The sequence below is a fragment of the Lontra canadensis genome, unplaced genomic scaffold (genome assembly GCF_010015895.1).
Source record: "Lontra canadensis isolate GAN:19392208 unplaced genomic scaffold, GSC_riverotter_1.0 scaffold110, whole genome shotgun sequence".
Taxonomy (NCBI): Eukaryota; Metazoa; Chordata; class Mammalia; order Carnivora; family Mustelidae; genus Lontra; species Lontra canadensis.
Window position 1 is genome coordinate 6,024,674 of NW_022631104.1, and position 22,128 is coordinate 6,046,801.

Sequence of the window (22,128 nt, forward strand, 5' to 3'; positions counted from 1 at the left end):
GATTTTATCTGTTTATTTGACAGAGAGAGAGAGAGAGAGAGAGAGAGCGCATAAGCCAGGGGAACGGCAGGCAAAGGGACAGGGAGACGCAGGTTCCCTGCTGAGCAGGGAGCCCGATGTGGGGCTCGATCCCAGGACCCTGGGATTATGACCTGAGTGGAAGGCAGACACTTAACTGACTAAGCCACCCAGGCGCCTGAAAATCTCTTCTTATAAGAGATTATACTCCCATTGTATGCCCCCCTGCCCCATGACCACATCCAACTCACACTACCTCCTAAAAGCCCTATCTCCAAATACTATCATGTTGGGTAATTCGCCTTATGAGTTTTGGGGGGAAAACACATTCAGTCCATAACGATGATTCACCAGATAATTATAAAGGGCTTGGTAGAAACCGCTGGGATTGGCAGGGTTCTAATGACATTGCTCAAAAATCCTTAGAGAGCTAGGGAAGGGCTGGTCTGCAGGGAAGAGGATACACCACCCAAGTTTGGAAATAGTTGAGGTGCCCAGGGAGCCCCTCAGTCTACTCTGGTCATTCGGAGACACAAGGGGAAAATAAAGAGCCCGGCGGGTGAGAGGTCTCTGCTGGTGGACGGAACCGTGGTGACAAGGAACTGACCACGTGTGGGCTACCATAGCATTTCATCGCACAGACACTGAAAATATGTTCACACAAGGAGGAGAGGAGAATCAACCAAGGACATGTGCCTAGCATTTGAACTGGAATTTTGCAAGCGTGAATTAAGAAGAAACACAGAGCACTCTTCATACTTTGTAGGTTTGCAGTCTCTTTTCCTTACAGTTTCAAAATTTGCTATGATTTAGTACAAGAGTGTACTTAGAATTAACACTTGGGCATAGTTGCTCAGTCGTTTCTGTTCATTTATATTTTTGGTAGGAATTTTTGTGCATTATTTTATATTTAATACATGTGCATGGCACAAAATTCCAAAGGAACAAAAAGATATGCAGCAAAATATATCTCCTTCCCACCCTGATTGCCCCGACACCCAGAGAGAGCTACAAGCTCTAGTTTTTTGTGTGTCCCTGTGTGTTTGTGTGTGTGTGAGTGTGTGTGTGTGCGTGTATGGACGGTTTTTTGGTTTTGGTTTTGTTTTTACACAAATAGCAATTTACTATGCATATGCTTCTGACCTTGCTGGTTTCACTTGCTATCTCTTTCATTTCTCTACATATCTTATCAATCATAGAGCTGCCTCATTTTCTAAAATAGCTTTATAGTATTCCATTGTATGTATGAACTAGAATTTGTTATATTGGTCTCTTTTATTTGCTTACAGTATGTCTTCAACAAGAATTATTTTCTTCTTTAAAAAAGGAGAAAAAAATTATTTCCTTCCTTAAACAGAGAAAGGATTTTTCCCCCTCCTTTATCTTTGACAATTAGAACAGGACTGGTACATCGTAGGCTTTCAATAAATCTCATTCTATGGAATGTCAATTGACGGCATCATTTCATACCTAAGCAAGTTGGATTGGGGCTGGGACTCAGGGTACGTGCAATGGTGACTTTGTTGATCATGGCCATATTGCTTTCCATGGGGTCCATGATTTTTTCCTATCACCTGCTGAGGTTAGAATTTACCTGTTTCCTCATACCTGTGTTTGTTCCCATGCCAACATCCATGCCCAGAAGTGCAGCCAAAGTTTATTTTTGCCTCTCTGATATGGGGGAAATGTGCCTTGGTTTTATATTTTCCATTTTCATTGTCCTAAGTCAAGTTACACACATTTTGTCTGTGATTTGTGTGTGCTGTTTACAGAGAAAGGGAACGATTCCTTTATGATACATGTGGACAAGTTTTTTCCCCAGTATGTCGTGCATTTGAGTTTGTTTATGGTATTTTTCCATTCAGAATTTCTTTTCTTTTTGTTTTTTTAGAACTTCTCATTTTTTTTAGAACTTTTCAGGGCTTCCTGGCTTTTTGGGAGAGGGGTGAACATAATTAAGAAAGTCTTTCTCATTCCAGGATTATTTAAAAATTTATCTCATGTCTTCATCTGTCCTGTTCTAGTTTTTAAATGTGAAATCTGTGATTATCTAACATTTATTTTGGTGTTGGGGAAGTAGGGACACATCTTTTCTTTGAGACTGGCTATGGATACCATTTGGTGAAGAGCTCATTTTCTTCCTCCCTGATTTGCTGTGTTTTATTTATCACTTATGAAACTCACATACAGTTTTGGTTGGTTCATGGACTCCCTAGTCGTTTACTTTGATCCACCTGTCTATTCAAGCATGAATCCGCATAATTGCAATTACTGTGGATTTATTTTTTTTCGGTGTGGCTGTCCTGGTTCCCATTCTTTTGTTCCTAAGTGTCCCAACTACCATTGCACGTTCATTTTTCTGTATGTATTTTAGAATACATTTTTCTAGTGCTATCAATAACCCTGTTTGTAACATTTGTTGCATTTATTACAGATTAATTTAGGGACATTTGAAGTCTTTATAATATTGAGCATTCCTATTCAATATATTTCCATTTATTCCGTTTTTTAAAAAGTTATCAGTTTCACTTAAAATTTTTCTTGATGTAGGTCTTGCCTATTTTAAGATTTTTATTTTTTTATGTTTAAACTCTATACTCAACATGGGGCTCCAACTCACAACCCCAAGACCAAGAGTCACATGTTCCCGCTGACTGAGCCGGCCAGGCACTCTTAGAGCTTGCATATTTTAAGTTACACCTATTTCTGGCTATTGTATCCTTTTCATCACTACTATAAGTAAAATAAGTTTTCAACTTTCTTGTGGTAAATATACAAAAAACTATTATTTATGTCAATTTTTAATCTAACCAGTTTATTTTTTTATTAGTAATAGTTTTGCAAAACAGAAATGCAAATCAAAACCACAATGAGTTATCACCTCACACCTGTCAGCATGGCTTAAGACAAAAACACATGAAATAACGAGTTGGCCAAGATGTGGCGAAAAAGGAACTCCCACACACAGTCAGTGGGAATGCAAACTGGTAGGGACACTGTGCAAAGAGTATGGAGGTTCCTCAAAAAATTAAAAATAGACTGACCATATGACCTAATAATTCTACTACCAGGTATGTACCCAAAGAAAACAAAAACATGAATTTGAAAAGTTATATGCAGGGGTGTCTGGGTGGCTCAGCTGGTTAAGCACCTGCCTTGGGTTCAGGTCGCAATCCCAGAGTTCTGAGATCAAGCCCTGTGGCGGGCTCCCTACTCAGTGGGGAGCCTGCTTCTCCCTCTCCTTCTGCCTGCCACTCCCCCTGCTCGAGCGCTCTCTCTCCCTCACTTTCTGTCAAATAAATAAATAAAATCTTAAAAAAAGACAAGAAAAGGAAAGATATATGCATCCCTATTACTGCAGCATTATTTACAATAGCCAAGGTAGAGAAGCAGTCAAAAGGTCCATCCATAGCTGAACGGATAAAGAAGATGTGGTATACATATGTACAATGGATGTTATCCAGCCATAAAAAAAGAATGAAATCTCGACATTTGCAATGACGTGGATGGACCTAGAGAACGTTATGCAAAGTGAAATGAGTCAGTCAGAGAAAGACAGATGCCATATGATTTCACTCATATGGGGAATTTAAGAAATGAAACAAATGAATGAACAACAACAAAAGAGACAAACAAGCAAAAAGCCCAGGCTCTTAATTAGAGAAAACAAACTGGGGGTTGCCAGAGGGGAGGTGGTGGGGGAGGGGTGAGATAAAAGGGATTGATGGTACATGTATCGCGATGAGAACTGAGCAATCAGCCATCAGTGAATAGACCTGTTGAATCACTAAAGTGGACACCTGAAACTAATATTATACTGTATCTTCATTATACTTCCATTAAAAAATATCTTTGGAGTTTACTCTTTTGTGCTCTTTGGGGATACAATCACATCATTTGCAAAAAATGGTATAGTTACTTCCTTCTTTCCAGGTTTCATGTTGTACTTTTCTCTATCTGTACCTATATCCATATCTGTCTACATCTATCCCATCCTAAATGTCTTTGGAGATAATTTTTTCACCAGAAGCTATTAATTAAATGAAATACATTAATAATTTCCTAATATCAAATTATTCTTTGATGATTTCTGATTATGATTCTTGTTATTACTGGAACTCGGGCATCGATTTTTTAAGATACTATCATGTTCTAACATTTTATGTCAGATTTTCATATCAGTATTCACAAATGAAATTTATCTGTCTTTGTGGTGTTCATGTCTCAAATGTCCAGCTTCAAAAAATGAATTAGCGGCTTTCTTTTTCTTTGTCTTGAACAACGAAAATGATATTGGAATTCAACCTTAAGGGATTAACACAATTAGATTGTGAATTTATCCGGAGTCATTATTGTAAAGGGCAGGGCTGTTTATTAATTGTGTCTGTTTCCCACCAAAAAAATTTGTTCTATTTTGATTATCGTGTTTTTTTTTTTTCATTTTTTTGTGATTTTGTGTGTTTTTTCCAAAGTCACCTTTCAAAAGGCCAGAATCAGATCCCATCACTTTCCTCCTTGGAAAGCGGCTCTATTCCATATCACATGGCTTCAGGTCCTCAAGTTCAAAGCCAGGTCAGGGTTCACTTACCTGGCTTTCTAGGTGTTCTCCGTCCGTCCCCATAGCTCCAGATTCACCTCTTGCTGCCATTGCCATCAACCCATTTCTGCTTCAACGTGCACTTTGGACACGAGTGTCTTTCTAACCCTCTTCTAGGGTCACATTTTTGTAATTCATATTTTTCTATTCATTCAATCAGCTAATTAATTAAACTTCATTTAATCCACCTTTTCAAATATGTTTGTGTCACGTCAAGCAAAGTACAATCATTTCTCATTCTTTTTATTTTCTCTGCATTTCTGTTTATTTCCCCCAATTTAATTTCTCATCTTTTGTATATTTATGTAGTTTTCTTTTTCCTCTGCTTAGGGTCTCTTACAGTTCTAGTTTCCTTTACTTTTTAAGGAATTGTCTCTTGAATTTGTCTATTAGTTTTACCATTTTTTCCCTTATTTTATTCTTCTACCATATCCCTCCCCCGTCTTGCTAATTCTTTCTCTCCTCTTTTATTAAGTTAATTTTATTGTTAGTATTGTTATTATTTTGTTATTTTCCCCCAACTTCTTGAGTTTAATCCTCAATATATTTAATTTCTTTCTTTCTTTTTTGTTCTTCATACATATACATATATATGTGTGTGTGTGTGTATATATATATATATATATATATTTTTTTTTTTTTAGAGAGAGAGAGGGGGTGGGGTGGAGGGAAGGGGCAGAGGGAGAGGTAGAGAGAGAGAGAGAAAGACTTTTTTTTAAATTTATTTGACAGACAGAGATCACAAGTAGGCAGAGAGGCAGGCAGAGAGAGAGGAGGAAGCAGGCTCCCTGCCGAGCAGAAAGCCCAATGCAGGGCCCAATCCCAGGACCCCGGGATCATGACCTGAGCCGAAGGCAGAAACTTTAACTCACTGAGCCACCCAGGCACCCTGAGAGAAAGAGTCTTAAGGAGACTCCACATGCAGGGCTTGTCACGGGACTCGATCTCACGACCCTGAGATCATGATCTGAGCCAAAGTCAGGAGTTGAAGCCGTGACCCATAGGTTTAGATAGTGTCTTCATTGCTGTTACTATCTGTGATCTGTACTTCTAGCTTTGATGACTCTTAGGCGAGAATGTCAGGTGTTATGACTTCTTCTCTAGTGAAAAAGACTCTCTTGACACCTCACATCCCACATTAGTTTTCAGTGCTGAGTGATAACTCACCACAAACTTAGTGACTTAACACAATAGGTACTGTTACCTCTCAGCCATTGTGGCTCAAGAGTGCAGACATTGATCCCTGTTTGGGTCTTACAAGGCCACAGTCAGCTGGCCAGGAGCTTGCCTCACAACTTGATAATATGGCTTTTGCTTCTTCAAGGTCAGCTGGAAGGATCTTTCTGACTTCAGGATGCTGCAGTCACTCTTAAGAATTTTTCACTTTACGGGGTGCCTGAGTGGCTCAGTGGGTTAACGTCTCTCCCTTAGGCTCAGGTCATGATCCCAGGGTCCTGGTATCGAGCCCCGCGTCGGGCTCTCTGCTCAGTGGTGAGCCTGCTTCCTCCTCTCTCCCTGCCTGCCTCTTTGCCTACTTGTGATCTCTGTCTGTCAAACAAATAAAATCTTTAAAGAATTTTTTACTTTACTAAGTCAGACCCACCCAGGGCAATTTACCTTTTGACTAAATCAAAACTAACTAATCTGGGACTTCAATTAGATCTGTAAAACCCCTTCACCTTTTCTACAAAATGTAACTTAACAAAACCTCAACATGGGAGTGCTTCCCATCCCCTTGGCCGCGTTGTGTTGGTTAGTGGTCTCTGGTTCCACCAGCACTCAAGGGGAGGGAGTCGTGCAAAGGCACGAGTCATCGGAGGTCCCCTTAAGGTGTGCTGAGCACCTACCCCCCCCCCCCCCAGCTTTCTTCTGTGTTTAACTGGAGGACAGATGTGCACGTTGGCAGCTTTCCATCTCAGCTACCAGCTGCAGTGTTCCCCTTCTCTGCCTCAAGGTATATTCTCCAGTGTCCCAGGGCACGTAGGTCAGTGGGCAACACCGTATAGAATGTTCTTTGGAGCTGCCTGCGACTGATAAGGGACGGGAGTCAGAGGACAAATACCCCAGGTTCCTATTCTCTAGATGAGCAAGCTCTGAGATGAGCTCTTCACTGTGATTCCTTAGAAGGTCCCCAGCAAAACAGAGATGCGGTATTGCCCTCATTTCCCACACAATTTTTGTCTCACTTTCCCTGCTTCCTCCCATTTCTCTTGTCTCCCAAGTAAATGATGTGCATCAAAGGTCTCCTCTCAGATTCTGCTCTTGGGGAAACACCAACCAAAACATGTGGTTTGGTGGCATGTTTATTGTGTTACGTTCTCTTGCCTTGCACAGAAGACCGCGGACGTAAGTGCTATTTCAAGACATTTTGCAGATTGATGAGGAATTCAACCTGAGCTCTCTTAGGGTCTGTTTTTGTTAGCGTTTCCAAATATCTGTTTTCTGTTTCCACATTATGGAACTGGGTATTTGGCAGTTAGGTTTATCTTAGCTTTTTATTGTTACTGCTATATTATCCATATCCTTAGTAATTATTTTTGTTTGTTTAAAATGTCTTGAATGGAGGGAGGTAAATTAAATTCTTTTACTTAAATGTGTTTTTTCTTTTCACTCCTAGTAGGTTTGGCTTTATGATTTTTTAAAAAGATTTTACTGATTTATTTGAGAGAGAGAGAGTGTGAGAGAGAGAGCACCAACGCGGACCAGTGGGGGGAAGGGGCAGACTCCAGGATGAGCAGGGAGCCTGACCAGGGACTTGATTCCAGGACCCTGGGATCATGACCTGAGCTGAAAGGCAGATGGTTAACGGAGTCACCCAGGCGCCCCAGCTTTATGATTTTAATGCTCTTTTTGATGCATAGTTATTAATTACTGGAAGGGCTTACTGTGGAGTTATTCTTTGTAAATATGAAGTGGCCTTCTTTGTCTTGTTCAATATTTTTTTTGTCTTCGAGTCAGACTTGCTTGATTTGGTAATTATTTTGTATATATTGCTTAGTAACAGTTGCTCATTTTTAATTTTCAACCTTTCTTTCCTTTTTTTTTTTTAAGATTTTATTTATTTATTTGACAGAGATCACAGGCAGGCAGAGAGAAAGGAAGGGAAGCAGGCTCCCTGCTGAGCAGAGAACCCGACGTGGGGCTCTATCCCAGGACGCTGGGATCATGACCTGAGCCGAAAGCAGAGGCTTTAATCCACTGAGCCACCCAGGCACCCCGCCTTTTTTTTTTTTTTTTTTTAAAGAGAGAGAAAGCATGTGTGCACCCTAGTGGTGGGTGGGGGAGGGGCGGAGAGGCTCCTAAGCAGACTCTGCACCCATCATGGAACCCCACGGAAGGCTCCATCCCACAATGCTGAGATCATGGCTTGAGCTGAAATCTAAAGTGAGAGGCTTAATTGACTGAGCCACCCAGGCACCCTTATTTTCATTTATTTTTCACTCTGTTTTAGGTCTGACCCTTGTATACAGTGGAGTATATAATTGAATTTTGCTCTTTGCTGTAATCTGAGAGTCTTTTTCTTGATAGGGACTGTTTATTTATATTTATTTATATGATATGCATATTTGGTTTTATTTATTGTATTATACCTATTTTTATTTCTGCTGTTTCTTTTGTTTAATTGGGGGCATTCTTTTGTTTACTTGGAATCAAAATATTTTTCCCTTCAAAAACTGCTTTCTTAAATACAAATCTGGATAACTTACCCGCATCTCTCTTATATTTTAACTACAGAATATTTACCAAAGCTATGTCGTACATAAGTTATGAAGGAGCAAACATTCATATACACTCTCATAAACATACAGATGTCACCAATGTGGTTAGAGCAGATTTTACAGAAGATCTTTGTTTTTACCTAATTCATTTCGCTTAATTTAATTTCAAACTTCCCTCTTCAGTTTTACAGAAAGTTTTACAGACCATAATTCACACAATGAAACTTGTTGCAAGTGAATAATATTTTGGGATACAAGGGAGATCTCTATAGGTTTCTCTGTAGCCCGAACTTAAGTGTTAGGCAGCCTAAACAATTTCTCGCATTAACTGAAAGCTTTGGTTCAGGCATGTCCGAAGACCTCAAACTGATCGTTGATCCATGCCAAGCAGTGGACATTTTGGTGGAGAGAAAGCTCAGGGGCCCATTTATAGCATAACTGATACATTCTAGGGACCTGGCAGCCAAGGAGGTGTAAGATGGTGTAGGTAATGTAGGTAATGGGGGTTTTCAGGGCACACAGGCAGAGCGGAGGAAGAGGGACAGAAGGAGAGATACAGGGAACTCCTTGGGGGAGTTTTTTCTCTTTTTAAACCTTTTCTTGCTTTTAACACTTTTTGCATGTGTTTATGAGGGTATCATGTGATCATTCAAATCCATTTCTCTATTGCTCTTCTATGGCTTGTTTCTAGAACCTAACTTTACATTATATATTTAATTCACTATTTCTTTAGAGAAATAGATGCCTGTGACGACAGGGATCATAGGTTGTGACGTCATCCTGCCTTTCCTTTCCCCTAGCACCCCACCAATACTGGATTGTGCTCTCATCACCCGTATCTGCCGATTGGCTATTGGCAGTTTCGCTTTCATCGCTGTCGGTTCCCGCCCACCGGAAGCAGAGGCTCCTCCTCCTGACGAATCTGCGGACGGTCAATTGGAGCCTAACGCTGCCTAACGTTACGTCCGCTACGTCAGAACGCCTGCGTCATTCGCCTGACGCCATCTGATCAGGAAGGCGTCCTCTGGCGACCTCACGAGAGGCAGGGTGAGTACAATCCAGTGAGATATTTTCAGCGAGACCACAGGCATGTGACTTTAATTTATTACAGTCTATTGTTTTTGAGTGTTCTGTTTTATTATTGCTGTTGGCGTTCTCTTACTGTGCCTCACTTACACGTCAGAGTGCATCACAGGTGTGAATGGGGGCGGGGGAAGACCCAGTCTCTGCAGGGCTGGGTGGTAGCTACGGTTTCAGGCGTGCACTGGGCGGTGTTGAACATATTCTCATGGGCGAGCGGGCACTGCTGCGTTATTTTTCTTAGTTCTTCCCAAAGTTACCTATGTAACTTAAATAAGATCATTAAATCTTTTTTAAGAATTAAGAAAGATTTTATGTATTTATTTGAGAGAGAGAGAGAGAGCGCGCGCGAGCACAAGCAGAAGAGAGCAGCGGAGGGAGAAGCAGGCTCCAGCCTGAGCAGGGGGCCCAATGCGGGGCTCCATCCCAGGACCCTGGGATCATGAACCCAGTTGAGGGCTGATGCTTAACTGAGTCACCCAGGCACCCCTAAAACTTTTAATTTTAATTCCAGTTTGTGCATGTAGGGTGTTACCTAACTTTCAGGAGTAGATTATAGTGTTTGAGCACTTTTTGTGCATCAGCTGAGGCTCATCGAAACCTCTTAAACTTACTCATTTTTATCAGCTGTAGTTGGTGGAGCCCCTCCAGACTGCTCTGTCCCAGTATTTGGCATTTATTAAACAAATGCTGACTTGTATTTCTCCTTTCCAGCGACCATTCACACTCGCGGCCTTGCGTAGTGCTTTCCTCGATTGGAATACCACATCGTATTTTTCTTTCCCGTCGAGTTTATTTGTTACAGATTGTTTTCCTGATTTGTTATTATTAGTTATTAATTTTTGGTCATGCTTGCCATCCAGAATCTCAGAATTTTTGTCACGCAGTCATATTTATTAATTTCTTCCAAAGTTTCTTCTTTTAATTTTGTGCTTCGTTGCCCCGCAGCTTGAGAGCAGATGAATACTCTGATATTTTTTCTGGTTGTTTGAAGGTTTCCATATGACTCTACTACTTGCAGAATTTCTTTAAGGTTACTCTTTGCCTTTAGAACTCCAGATATTCTACTGTTCTGTTATTTGAAAAATTATTCCTTGGTGGTAGCTCTGATGGGCGTGTGGAGTGATCTATCTTTGAAATTCATGTTATATTTCCCAAAATATCTGTGACTAAGTAATTCAATTTCTGCACTAGTAAAAAGAAAGAACCACGTGGTTAGGATAAAACTCTGTGTCAAATTTTATAGAACATCAGACTAGCTTCATCTAGTGAAATTTTAAAGTCTCCTGGTGAAAACCTAAAACACAGATTATATTGGACGTTCACCCCAAAATGATTTTCAACATTTGCTGTGAGGAGAGAATGAAAATAAACCAGAGCCCAAATTAACTCAACAACCTTCACAGATCGTTTTAAGCTAATTAAATATTTTTCTTGAAAACTGAACTAAAGCTAGGAAGGTAATTAGTAATTATGCTCCTAGGTCTTCTTACTATGCTTTAATCAGCATTTGGTTTTAATGATAAGAGATGGGACTCAAATGAGTCTTTTTTGAACCAAATATTTTAACCAAAAGAGTGTTCCATTTAGTGTTGCTACTCATTATCACAAAATGGCCATAGTTTAAAATATCTCTCTGGGGTGCCTGGGTGGCTCAGTGGGTTAAAGCCTCGAGCCCCACATCGGGCTCTCTGCTCCGCAGGAAGCCTGCCTCCTTCTCTCTCTGCCTGCCTCTCTGCCTACTTGGGATCTCTGTCAAATAAATAAATAAAATCTTAAGAAAAAATCTCTCAAAATTTTCTTGTTAAACTGCCTTAAGGGCTGGCAATACATTCGTTTTGCTGCCCTCAGGGTACTTGAGGGAAGATACACATTCTGGCAATAGTTTAGAGAAATTGGGACTAAAGTTTGGGGAATGTGTTTTGGGCATCTGCCTGATTAATAAGAAATGAGACTATAGGGGTGTCTGGATGGCTCAATGAGTTGGGCCTCTGATTCGATCTCAGCTCAGGTCACAGTTGGGCCTCTGATTCGATCTCAGCTCAGGTCACAGTCTCAACGTGGTGAGTTTAAGCCAAGTGTTGGGCTCCACATTGGGTGTGGGGCCTGCTTAAAAAAAAAAATGAGACTGTGTCGTTTTGTCATTTAAAATACTGTGGTCAGCTTCAAGTAACATAAAAATCCACTTATCGAGACTAAAGAGAATGGATTCCTTTTTTTCTGACATATTAAGAAGTTTCAGGCTGCTGGCATGGCTTTCAGCTACTCCATGATGTCAGGGCTGGTATTGGCTGCAATGCTTTTGTTGATCTTTCCCTCAGGGACTGCTGCCCCAGGGTCACAGGATGGCTGGGGTATCTTCAGGCATCACTCATGTGTTCGAGGCCGGAAGAAAGCACAAGAGCAGGGAGCTAAGCCAGCGTGTTCCTCGTTTAACAAGAAAATGGATGATTGCCCTAGTGTCGCTGGTCAGAACGAAGTCACACTGCCATCCCATCTGCAGGAATGCTGGGAAATCAGGGGATCGGCTTGTCACAGCTGAATCAGACCGGTCGTGATCCACTACAGCCCTGGATAGGACAACGTTACCTTCCATAACAAAGTAGGGGTTCTGGTGACAGGGATGAAATGCGAATGGGGCAGGCCACCAGCTGTGTCTGCCGTAAATATGAATGGTGGTAGGTTGGCTATGCAGATAGTTCTGAAAAAGAATTGCAAAGTAAACAGGGGCAACCTCTTTAGATTATTCAAAGAATGCATTGATTTGGTCATATGTACTTGGGCACTTTGTTAAAAAATAATAGTTGTGCCTTTGTTCACACTTTCCAGGTTTTAGCTAGTATTTTGGTCGTCTTTCTTACTAAATTGCATTTTCCCTTAAGATAAAGATGATATTTGCTTGCTCTTTTTTTTGGCCACTGTGTATTTAGAATTCCATGTGGAATTCTTTGTGGACACTAAAGACGTGCCTGTTTCGTGACTAAATGGCGATCAATTGAATTTCCTATTTATGAATTCCCTCTGGGACACAACATACTATGCGTGGGGTCTTACACGTTCGTGGACACCTGTTCATATGGCATGATTACTAGGGTAATCATCCCCAATTCTAGGATGTGCCAGGATGTTCTTAGCAATAGGGTTTGGCTAAAAGGATCTCTGGCCCGGGCTGGGGGGGTGGGGGGCAGTGGTGGTGGAGGAAGGGTCTCTGGGTCAGTCACAAAACTTTGCAGCTACAGAAATCTCAGCGATGCTCAAAGCCTAACTTTATTCGTGTTTTTGAGTGCAAAACATAGTGTTTAGAGCCCTTCCGCTTTATGGGAATAAGTTGATATCCATCCTGCCTTTGACGTATATTTGCATGGTGGTGTCCTTCTGAGTGGGGGTAACCCAGGGATGGAAGCAGAGATGTGTACAAACGTGTATATGCTTACAGCCAGAAAAGTGATGTTCAAGGCTGGGGAGCATGACTGTGTGTGGGAGAAGTTCGTGAGTTCGGTTAATTACCAAGAAAAGAAGCTAGGTGACTAGACAGTAGACACGGGAGCATGACGTACTTGTGCCAGAGACCCTCCCTTGGCAACGGTGAAGGTTCGGAGAACAAGAGGAGTGGAAGGATCCCATGCTATAAACATTCAGAGAAGGTGACCGACTTTCTTGCAAAGCAAAGGATAAATAACAGCCTACTTAGCAAGAAGGCGAATCCACTGGCTCACATAGTTGGTAAGGCCGGGGTTCAGCTGGATGCAGGGGGGCCGGCGTTGCCAGCAGAAGCGGAATCTCTTCGTCTCCTACGTGGGTCTGTCTTCCTGGCTGTATTGGTTGTCATTTTGTGGGCACCAGAGAGCTGTCTTAGATCCTCTTGTCACAGGGAGGAGAAGAAAGGGCCCTGTGTCCCAGGGACGGATAGCCTGCTCTGTCTCTGCTCTGGGTCATCTCAGCATGTCCATGACCACATGCTCCTGCCCTGCACATAGACCAGCGGGTCTCAGAGTGTGGTCCTCGGACCACCAGAATCAGTATCACCTGGGAACTTGGACAAAAGGATGCTTGGGCCGCACCCCACACCTACAAAATGGGAAAATCTAGGGACGGGACCCTGCGTGTGAGATTTCACAAACCCTCTGGGAATTTCTGGTGCGGATTACAGTCGGAGGACTCTTGGCTTCGGGAAACTGACTCCTTACTGGAGAAGAGGCCTCGTTTGAGGGAGAATATATTTTCACAGCAATAAGGGCAGTTTAGCCAAAGGTCAAGTTAGATGAACTTCTAGAATCTATCAAATGCCAGAAAAAGAGAAGAAAAATAACTGTAAGAGAGATTGCTGTGTGCTGTCTGAACATGACTATTTTGACCCTGAAAAAATGCAAATGCATTTTTGTTCCCTTAGCACACACTCTGTAGTCCAGTAATAATGCATTGTAAACAGACCATATTAAAACAAACAGTTCTCTCTCAATCTTTTTTTTTTTTCAATATTTTCTCTAAATAGTTATTTGGTAATACACATTTTTCTGTTTTGTAGAGTCCCTAAATAGCAGAGGTCTCCGTTGGAGGAGCCAACTCATGCCTCCTAGTGCCAGAACGTTCATGGAGTTTTTGTTTTACTAAATAAAGAGCTGGAGCTTAAGGCAGCCCTGTGGTGGTACTGGGCCCTCCACCCAGTAGGAAAAATAAGGAACTAACAGTTCCCTTCCCTTTCTCAAACCGGAGCTGGACATGGACCAAACGGCGCCAAGGGGGAGTCACATTCTCTGGTTTTCTGCCTTTCCGTGGGGCCATTTAACTTCACAATGCCCTTATCGATGCATTTGGTCACAACATTGGACCCATGCTTTTAAAATGGGGTGATGCTGCATTGGTTCTCACTGAAGACCCCAATAAAATCCTCTGACATCAAATGCTTGTCAGTGTAACACTTGCCTGGAAGGCTTAACACTGGACAAAGGGCCAGGGGTCCCCTTTGACACTAACAACTTTCTGACGCTGATGGTGTTGCTTGGAGTCGGAGTTCTGTCAGCAGCTGCTGTGATTCGTGCTTCAGATTCATCCTTACGGTAGCCTCCTGTCCCTGGCGACCTCTCAGCTTTCTTTGTCTTGGAAGAGGGGCCGCAGGCTCCCTTACGGCCCCATAGCTTTTGCTTTCTCCGGCTTGTAGACTCATGGTCTTGGAGACAGAAGGGACTTTGGCAATGGATCATTTATTTATTGGTTTCCTCTAAGGCAGGCTGTGTGCTTAAATGCTGAGTGCACGGAGGGTCCCAGTCGTGGAGAGGGAGCTCTCCCTCCTGCATGGTTTGGAGGGCCCATGTTACCGACCCTGGCCTCAAAGTGCCTCTGAGGGGACAGTCTCTGCCGCTGGAACTCTCCCAACTCCTCCGCTCCTGCCAGCCAGAAGCAGTACTCCACGGGACTTAGTCCAGCGTTTAGCACGGGGGCTCAGGAGACAGACTATAGATACTCAGATCTCTGCCAGGTTGTCCGTTGGCTGCACTCCTTGGGCAGGTAACTTAACCTCTCTGGTCCCCCTTGTGAAATGAGGATTGTAATAACACAAGGGTTGGTGGTGAGTGTAAAAGAGAATGAATAGACATAAGCTGCTTAGCCTCATGCCTGGTGCGTGCTGAGCCCTCAGTATAAGCATTAGTTCTTGTCTGGACTTCACAGTGTGCTTGCCTCGCTCTGCCTCACATCCTGAGTTAGAAATAGGAGTCACACTCCCCTGCTGGATGGAAAGGGTCATCTCAAGGGCAGGGGCTATATCTCCTCATCCTTTAGGATCATCCTTTAGTAGCTAAACCTCACTGTGGTATCTTGAGCTTAAGAGTTGCTCAAGAAATGTGTTTTGAGTTAAATTGAAGCCCCTTGTCCCTACCCTGAGCATATTTGGCAAATTCCAGAAAAACAGGCCTCCCTGCTCCTTTCTTTCACGTAAAAGTGAAGTTCTCCAACTTAATCTGTGGATAGATCCCTGCCAGGATTCTGATTCTCTAGATTCCTTTTGCAAAATCATTCTCACCACCAAAGCTGCCGGCTGCTCCCATGTCTTCTCCCCTTCTCCTCTGGTCTTCTTCGGGTCCCCCAGCCAAGTCTGCATGTATGAATCCCACCCCAATAAAAAATGAAAGGCCAGCCAGTCCCTTATCTGGGTCATCTGATAAGATGTCCCCTCCCATCCCTGCCCATTATCCCCGGGGCTGGTGACTCTTTCACCTAAAGGTGGCTTGTCAGGCCCTCAAGGAAACAGTGCCAGGTTGGACGAAGAACTTTTGAGTTCTTCATGTCCTGTTGTGTAAGCGGTACCGTCACCTTCTTCTGTCTCTTTTTATGACCCTCTGACCCCATCCATGCTTTGGAACTCACTTTCTCATACAGGAGCCAAAGAACAAGTGGGAGAATGAAGAAAGTTCCTGACTGCTCCCTGCTGCCCAAGATGTCTCAGCTCCTGTGTGATTGTGGCCCAGGTCGCTGGCAGTGATCTTGTGGGGGTGGGTGGTTGGTGACCAGGGGCCTGACTGCCTGGGCAGGAGAGCAGGAATACTTTAGAGACAGAGCAGTGTACTGGGAGAAGGTAAACAGCTCAGACATCCAGACGTGCTGACAGCCTCAAGGTGACCGCTTTGATGTGTAAATAAATGCTCACAGGCTTTCCCTGCTCCCTGAGAACAGCAGATTAGGCCTGAGCAGTGGGAGGTGCTTTAGGTTGGGGGGGGGGCTTCTCTCACAAGAGCCACTAGCTAGGGGGAGACAACAGCAATTCCTTTTCTCACAATTCGTGAGGCCAGAACTCCAAAGCTGTGAAGTCAGCAGGGCTGTGCTTTCTCTGTGGCTCCAGGGGGAGAAGCTTTTCCCTTCTTTGTCTTAGAGTCTGGTGTCGCCTGCAGTCCTTGGCATTCCTTGGCTTGTAGACACATCCCTTCTGTCTCTGTCTTTGCGTCGTGTCCCTGTGTCTTCACAAAGGCTGCTTATAAGGACTCCAGTCACATTGGATCAGGGCCCACTGTCCTTCAGCATGACCGCATCTTAACTAATGACATCTGCAATAACGCTGTTTGCAAATAGTGCTGCATTCCGAAATGTTGAGGGTCAGGACTTCCCTACATCTCTCTTTGGGGAAACATAATTCAACCCATTACACAAGGGGAGATGTTTTGATGTAGCTGCATGATAGGTATTTCCATATTTGTTTGGACTGGACTTTTAATATCTAAAAATGAGACTGAGTGGGCTCTTCAAGGGGAAGGAAGTGAGATTCAGAGCAGGTTTACAGATATCGATGGAGAAGGCATTAGGTTACTGCAGCCACATCGAATCCAGTCCCCATCACAAGCTAGATTCATCCATACCCAAGCTTCTGCTTTCAAAGGTAAGGAAACCAGGGCCCCCAGAAGCATAGAACCTTCCCATATAGCTGGTTTGAAAATCCTCTCTCTGTTGTGATCTATTGATCACCCTGTTCTCACCTTTATACATGGAGAGAAACCCAGCTTTCCAGGTCTCCATTCTTAGCAGGAGCAGGTTTCCAGTCAGAGGTCAAGACTGGTGCAGAGGCAACAACTCATTTGAAACTAAAATCTCTTGGAATTGAGAGGTCCAGCAGTAGAGCGAAGCAGAGTCAGATGCGCTTGGGTGAAGGGTTTCAGTAGTATCCCCTGGAGCCAGCCTTTCTCTGTGACTCTGCTTTCCCCACCCAACCTCACTGGCTTCATTTTTAATCACTGCTACCATTTCTTCCCCAAAGGACCAAACCTTTGTCCTGACTTCTGCGACCATTGATTGGTTTTGAAGTTGTATACTAAAATTGGAAGGACACAGAGAAGATTAGCATGGCTTCTGCACAAGGGTGACACGCAAATTCTTGAAGTTTATGTGAACAAAATCACGCCATATATATTTAACATCTACTTCTTTTGCTTCCGTTATGTTGGTAGGAACCGTCTGTTTTGCTACACGTGTTTGCAGTTCATTTGTTTTCAGGCTGTTTGTCTGGTATGGATGTATCACAACTCATAGCCCATCTGTCTCTTCTGCAATAGATGAAAATTTCAGTTTTTAACTATGCCAGAAACTTCTGTATATGTATTTTGAGCATGTATCCTAGGAGGAGAATTGCTAGGTAAGAGGATTTGCATGTTCTCAGTGTTGGGAGATAATGCAAAACAGTGTTCCTACGTGATTTGTGTGAATTTATCACCCCAGTGGTAGATGGGACTTCGTTTGTTCCAGTGTCAGTTTTTTTTTTTAAAGATATTATTTATTTATTTGACAGAGAGAGATCACAAGTAGGCAGAGAGGCAGGCAGAGAGAGAGAGGGAAGCGGGCTCCCTGCTGAGCAGAGAGCCCGATATTGGGCTCCATCCTAGGACGCTGGGATCATGACCTGAGCTAGGGCAGTGGCTTTAACCCACTGAGCCATCCAGGTGCCCCCAGTGTCAGTTTTTTAAGTGTCACTACTCTAGTGGTGTATTGTGATTACTTACCGTGAAGTAATTTGCTTTTCCCTGAAGATGGGTGAATGGCCCTTTTCTGTACTTATTGGCCATTTAAATACCTTACTTTATAAAGAAGCTGTTTAAGTCTTATTTATTTATTATTATTATTATTTTATTTATTTGAGAGGGGGTTGCACAAGCAGAGGGAGAGGCAGAGAATCCCAAGCTGAGTGCATGGAGTCTCATGACCCATGAGATGACAGCCTGAGCCAAAATCAAGAATCAGACACTTAACTGCCTGAGCTGCCGAGGTGCCCCACGTGTTTAAATCTTTTGGCCATTTTTGGAGGTCATTTATGTTTTTCTTATTGATTTGAAGGTTTTTAAAAAGTACATATTCTGGGTAAATCTTTTATCGGGTGTATGCATACAGATATTTTCTCCTCCTCTCCACATCCCTTTTTACTCTCTTAGAGTATTTAACAGTGAATGGAAATTCTTAATTTTAATGTAACCAGTTTATCATTGTTTTCTTTTGGAATTCGTGTTTTTGCATCTGGCTTAAGTCATCTAAAGCACTTACGATCCATCTCGAATATATTTTTATGCTTGGTATGAGATAGAGGTTGATGATGCTTTTTTTTTTTTTATACTGATATGTTGACCCAACACCTGTTCAGTGAGAAGATCAGCCTTTCTTCACTGCTGTGAAGTGATACTTTTGTTAAAAATCCTGTTTCTCTCTCTCTCTGATGTGTATGTCTCTTTCTTTCTGTGTGTGTGTGTGTGTGTGTGTGTGTGTGTGTGTGTAATGTATGCATTGTATTTCTTCCATTCCATTGTATCATCTATCTTTGTGCCAGTACCATACTGTTTGACTTAACTATAGCTTTATGGTGCACATTGACATCTGATGGTGTAAATCCTCCAACCCTGTTCTTTTTCCTCAAGACTGTTCTGCCTTTAACATCAGAATCACCTTGCTCATTACACACACTCACACACACCTGCTGATATATTGCATACTGAATCTTTAGCTCAGTCTGGAGAGAGTATACATATTCAGTATATAATATTAAACATTTAAGTTCATGATCTGTTTTACTACTTAGACTGTCTTGAATTTCTCTCAGTGATATTTTGTAATTTCTGAGTTGCTTTTTACATTTACTATTTGGTTTATTTTTAGGTGTTTGATGTTGTTTTGGTGCTGTTATGTTACTGTACCATTTAGTTTTTCTCATTTTCATCGCTGATGAATAGAAACACAGTGTGCTTTTGTATATTGAATTTGTGTCTACGTATGTTTACTGTTTTTAGTGGCATATCTGTAGGTTCTTTTGGATCTCTTATACACACAGTCCTGCTGTCTGCAAATAATATTTCTTTTGTTTTCGTATGCTGGCTAGGATCTTTCAGTAGATATTTCAGTGTTCAGTAGAAATGGTGAGAGGGGACATCATTGTTTTGTTCCTAATATGAAGAGAAAACCTTTAAGTATTCTGTCATTAAGCATTATGTTTGGTGTAGATTCTCTTGTAGACACCTTTTGGCAGACTAAGAAAATTAGGTTCCATTTCCAGTTTACTGCATTTTATTATGCTTGGCTATTGAGACTTATCACATGGCTTTTCTGTATCTTTTTAGTTGGTTCAAATGATTTTTGAAGATCCCATTGATTGACTTTGAAATGTTAAATTGACTCATTTAAGAGTCTGAGTACGACCAGTTTCGCTGTGGTGTACTATTTTTATATTGTTGAATTTGACTTGCTACCCTTTTGTTTAGAACTTTTGCAGCTTTGCTCATGAGAGATCTTGGCCTGTGATTTCCTTACTTGTAGTTTCCTTGCCAGTTTTTTTGGTAATAAGATTATACTGGCCTCATAAAATCAGTTGGGAAGTGTTCCCTTTTTTGTTCTAGTCCCTGGAAGTTTTGCTTAAAATAGTTAATTTCTTCCTTAAATGTTCAGTGGATCTTGACAGTGAACATCGAGGAGACTGGAGTTTTCTTTGTGGAGAGGTTTTAAATTATGGATTCAATTTCTTTAATAAATATAGGATTATTTAGATTTTCTATTTCTTTTTACGCCAGTTTGTAAATTGTATTTTTCTGGGAATTTGCCTTGGCTGAAATTTCAAATGTTTGCACAAAATTGTTCAAAAATATTCTCTTACCATTCTTGATTATTTGTAGGATCTGTAGTGATACACTTATTTGAGGTCCAGTATTGGAAATTTGCACCTTCTCTACTTTTGATCCTTATATTTGCTGTATTGCTTCTTTGTCAGTTGTTTTCGTCTTTTTCAAAGGAACAACTTTTGGCTTTCTTGATTTTATTACATTTGTTTTCTATTTCATCAGTTTTTTTTGTCCTAGACATATTTTTTTTCTACCTTTCTTGAATTTAATATTTTCTATTCCTATGTCCTTGTTTAAAAAATTCCTTTTTATTTTTTAGTAGGCTCCATGCCCAACATGCAGCTCGAATGCATGACCTGAGATCAAGAGTTGTGTGCTTTACTGACTGAGCCAACCAGGCACCCCTACCCCTATCTCTGTGTCCTTGAGATAGTTACATAAGTCACTGGTTTTCAGCCCTTTTCTCTTCTGATACGTGTTTTGAAAGCTATGATTTCCAGCAAGGACTATTCTAGCAGTAGTCTATTCCTGACATGTTGAATCCTCACAATCTTCTACTACAGGTATATCCTAATTCCCATTCCTATTTCTTCTTGATCCCTTAGTTATTCAGAAGAGTATTGCTTAATTTCCAAGCATTTGAGTTATTATTCTGCATCTCGTTATTGATTTCTAACATGATTCCACTAAACTCAGAGGACATATTCTGCATAGCTTCAGGTTTTTGGAATTCACTGGAACTTTCTTTATGGGCTAGCAGATAGCATGCAGGTTAACTTTACAAAGTTCTGTGACAACTGGGAAAGATATGCATTCTGGACTTGTTGAATTCAGTGTTTTGTATATGTCAGTCAGGTTTTTCACATTTCCTATATTTTCACTTTTTAAATCTGTTTATCAGTTGCTGAAAGAAGTGTATTTAAATTTCCCATTTTGATTGTGGACTTGTTATTTTTCCTTTATTTTTTTGTTGTGGTCATAGCAGCATATTTTACTCCATTTTTTAAAATCAATTGTTAAATACACACACATTTATTATACTCTTCCTCTTGCTTAGGGACAAAAGCATACTTCCTTGATTTATAAGTGTGTGAAGAAATGGTTCTTTCAGTGCTTTGTTCACAAGGTTCCTCCCCTCTTCTCTGTTATTTCCATGTATTTTAACTCACACACATTTAAAATTGCACAGGGCATTGTTACTGTTGTGTTGCCTACCAGAAATTCATTTAGACTTGCCCACATACATGCCCTTTCTGTTGGTCTGCATTCCCTCCTGCATTCTGGGCTTTCCTCTGAGATTAGTTCCCTTTTGTCCTGAAGAACTCCCTTCAGTATTCCTTTTAAAAGAGTCGCATTGATGACAGGTGATTTTAATATTCTTCATCTCATCTGTGGTTTTTTGGGGGAAGAATATTTTCACAGGGTGATCAGGTGGGGTGACAGTTATTTTCTTTCAGCATTTAAAGGGTGATATTTGCTGGGAAAGGCAGTCTTGTGCATGCATGTTTCAGCCCCCACCAGCTGCGTCAGAGGAGGCCTGCAGCTTGGAATACTTCCCTACCAAGAGATAAAGAGCCCGCACGCACGGCCGGTGCTGGGCTTGTTGCCTTTCGTGGGGCTGTTTGTCCCTGTTTCTGCTCACGGGCTGCTCTTTCACTGTGAGGCACATGTATCGTGTATGTGTGTATGATATAAAGCCCCCCTGTACATCTCCCCTCCGCAGGAAGGGGACAGAGCTCCGTCCGCTGTGGCATGAGAGGGGCGTGTGTAGGCAAAGTGTCCTGTGTCACCTGCTGGGAGAGACCTCCTGGCCATGGGGCACTGATTCCCACTACTGAAGCTGATTTTACTGTCTCTGCTCTACGTAAGCAAAGTGTTGTTCTTTCCAGGGCCTGGCAGCGCTGTGTCCTTGGAGACTCTGCTACTAGGATGCAGAAGTGTTGGGAGGCTTCCCTGGGATTGGTAATTGGTACCTGGTACTTTGTTCCCTTGGGATTGGTAAATGGAACAAGGTAATCTGTGCCACAGTAGTCTCTTGTCTTCCGACTTCTCCCTTTTCTGTTCAAAACTCATCTGTAAATCTTACTATTGATCCTATTCAGGAAAGGCGTTATCTTTCCCCTCTGTTGTTGGTTGTTGG

The 22,128-nt window shown here is 41.9% G+C and overlaps 1 non-coding gene across 1 annotated transcript; it reads left to right on the forward strand.

Annotated features, from left to right (window-relative positions):
- Positions 1-17,188: 17,188 nt before the first annotated feature.
- On the forward strand, positions 17,189-17,292 carry LOC116856624. The gene has a single exon (XR_004380603.1). It is a non-coding gene; the product is annotated as a U6 spliceosomal RNA (small nuclear RNA).
- Positions 17,293-22,128: the final 4,836 nt, after the last annotated feature.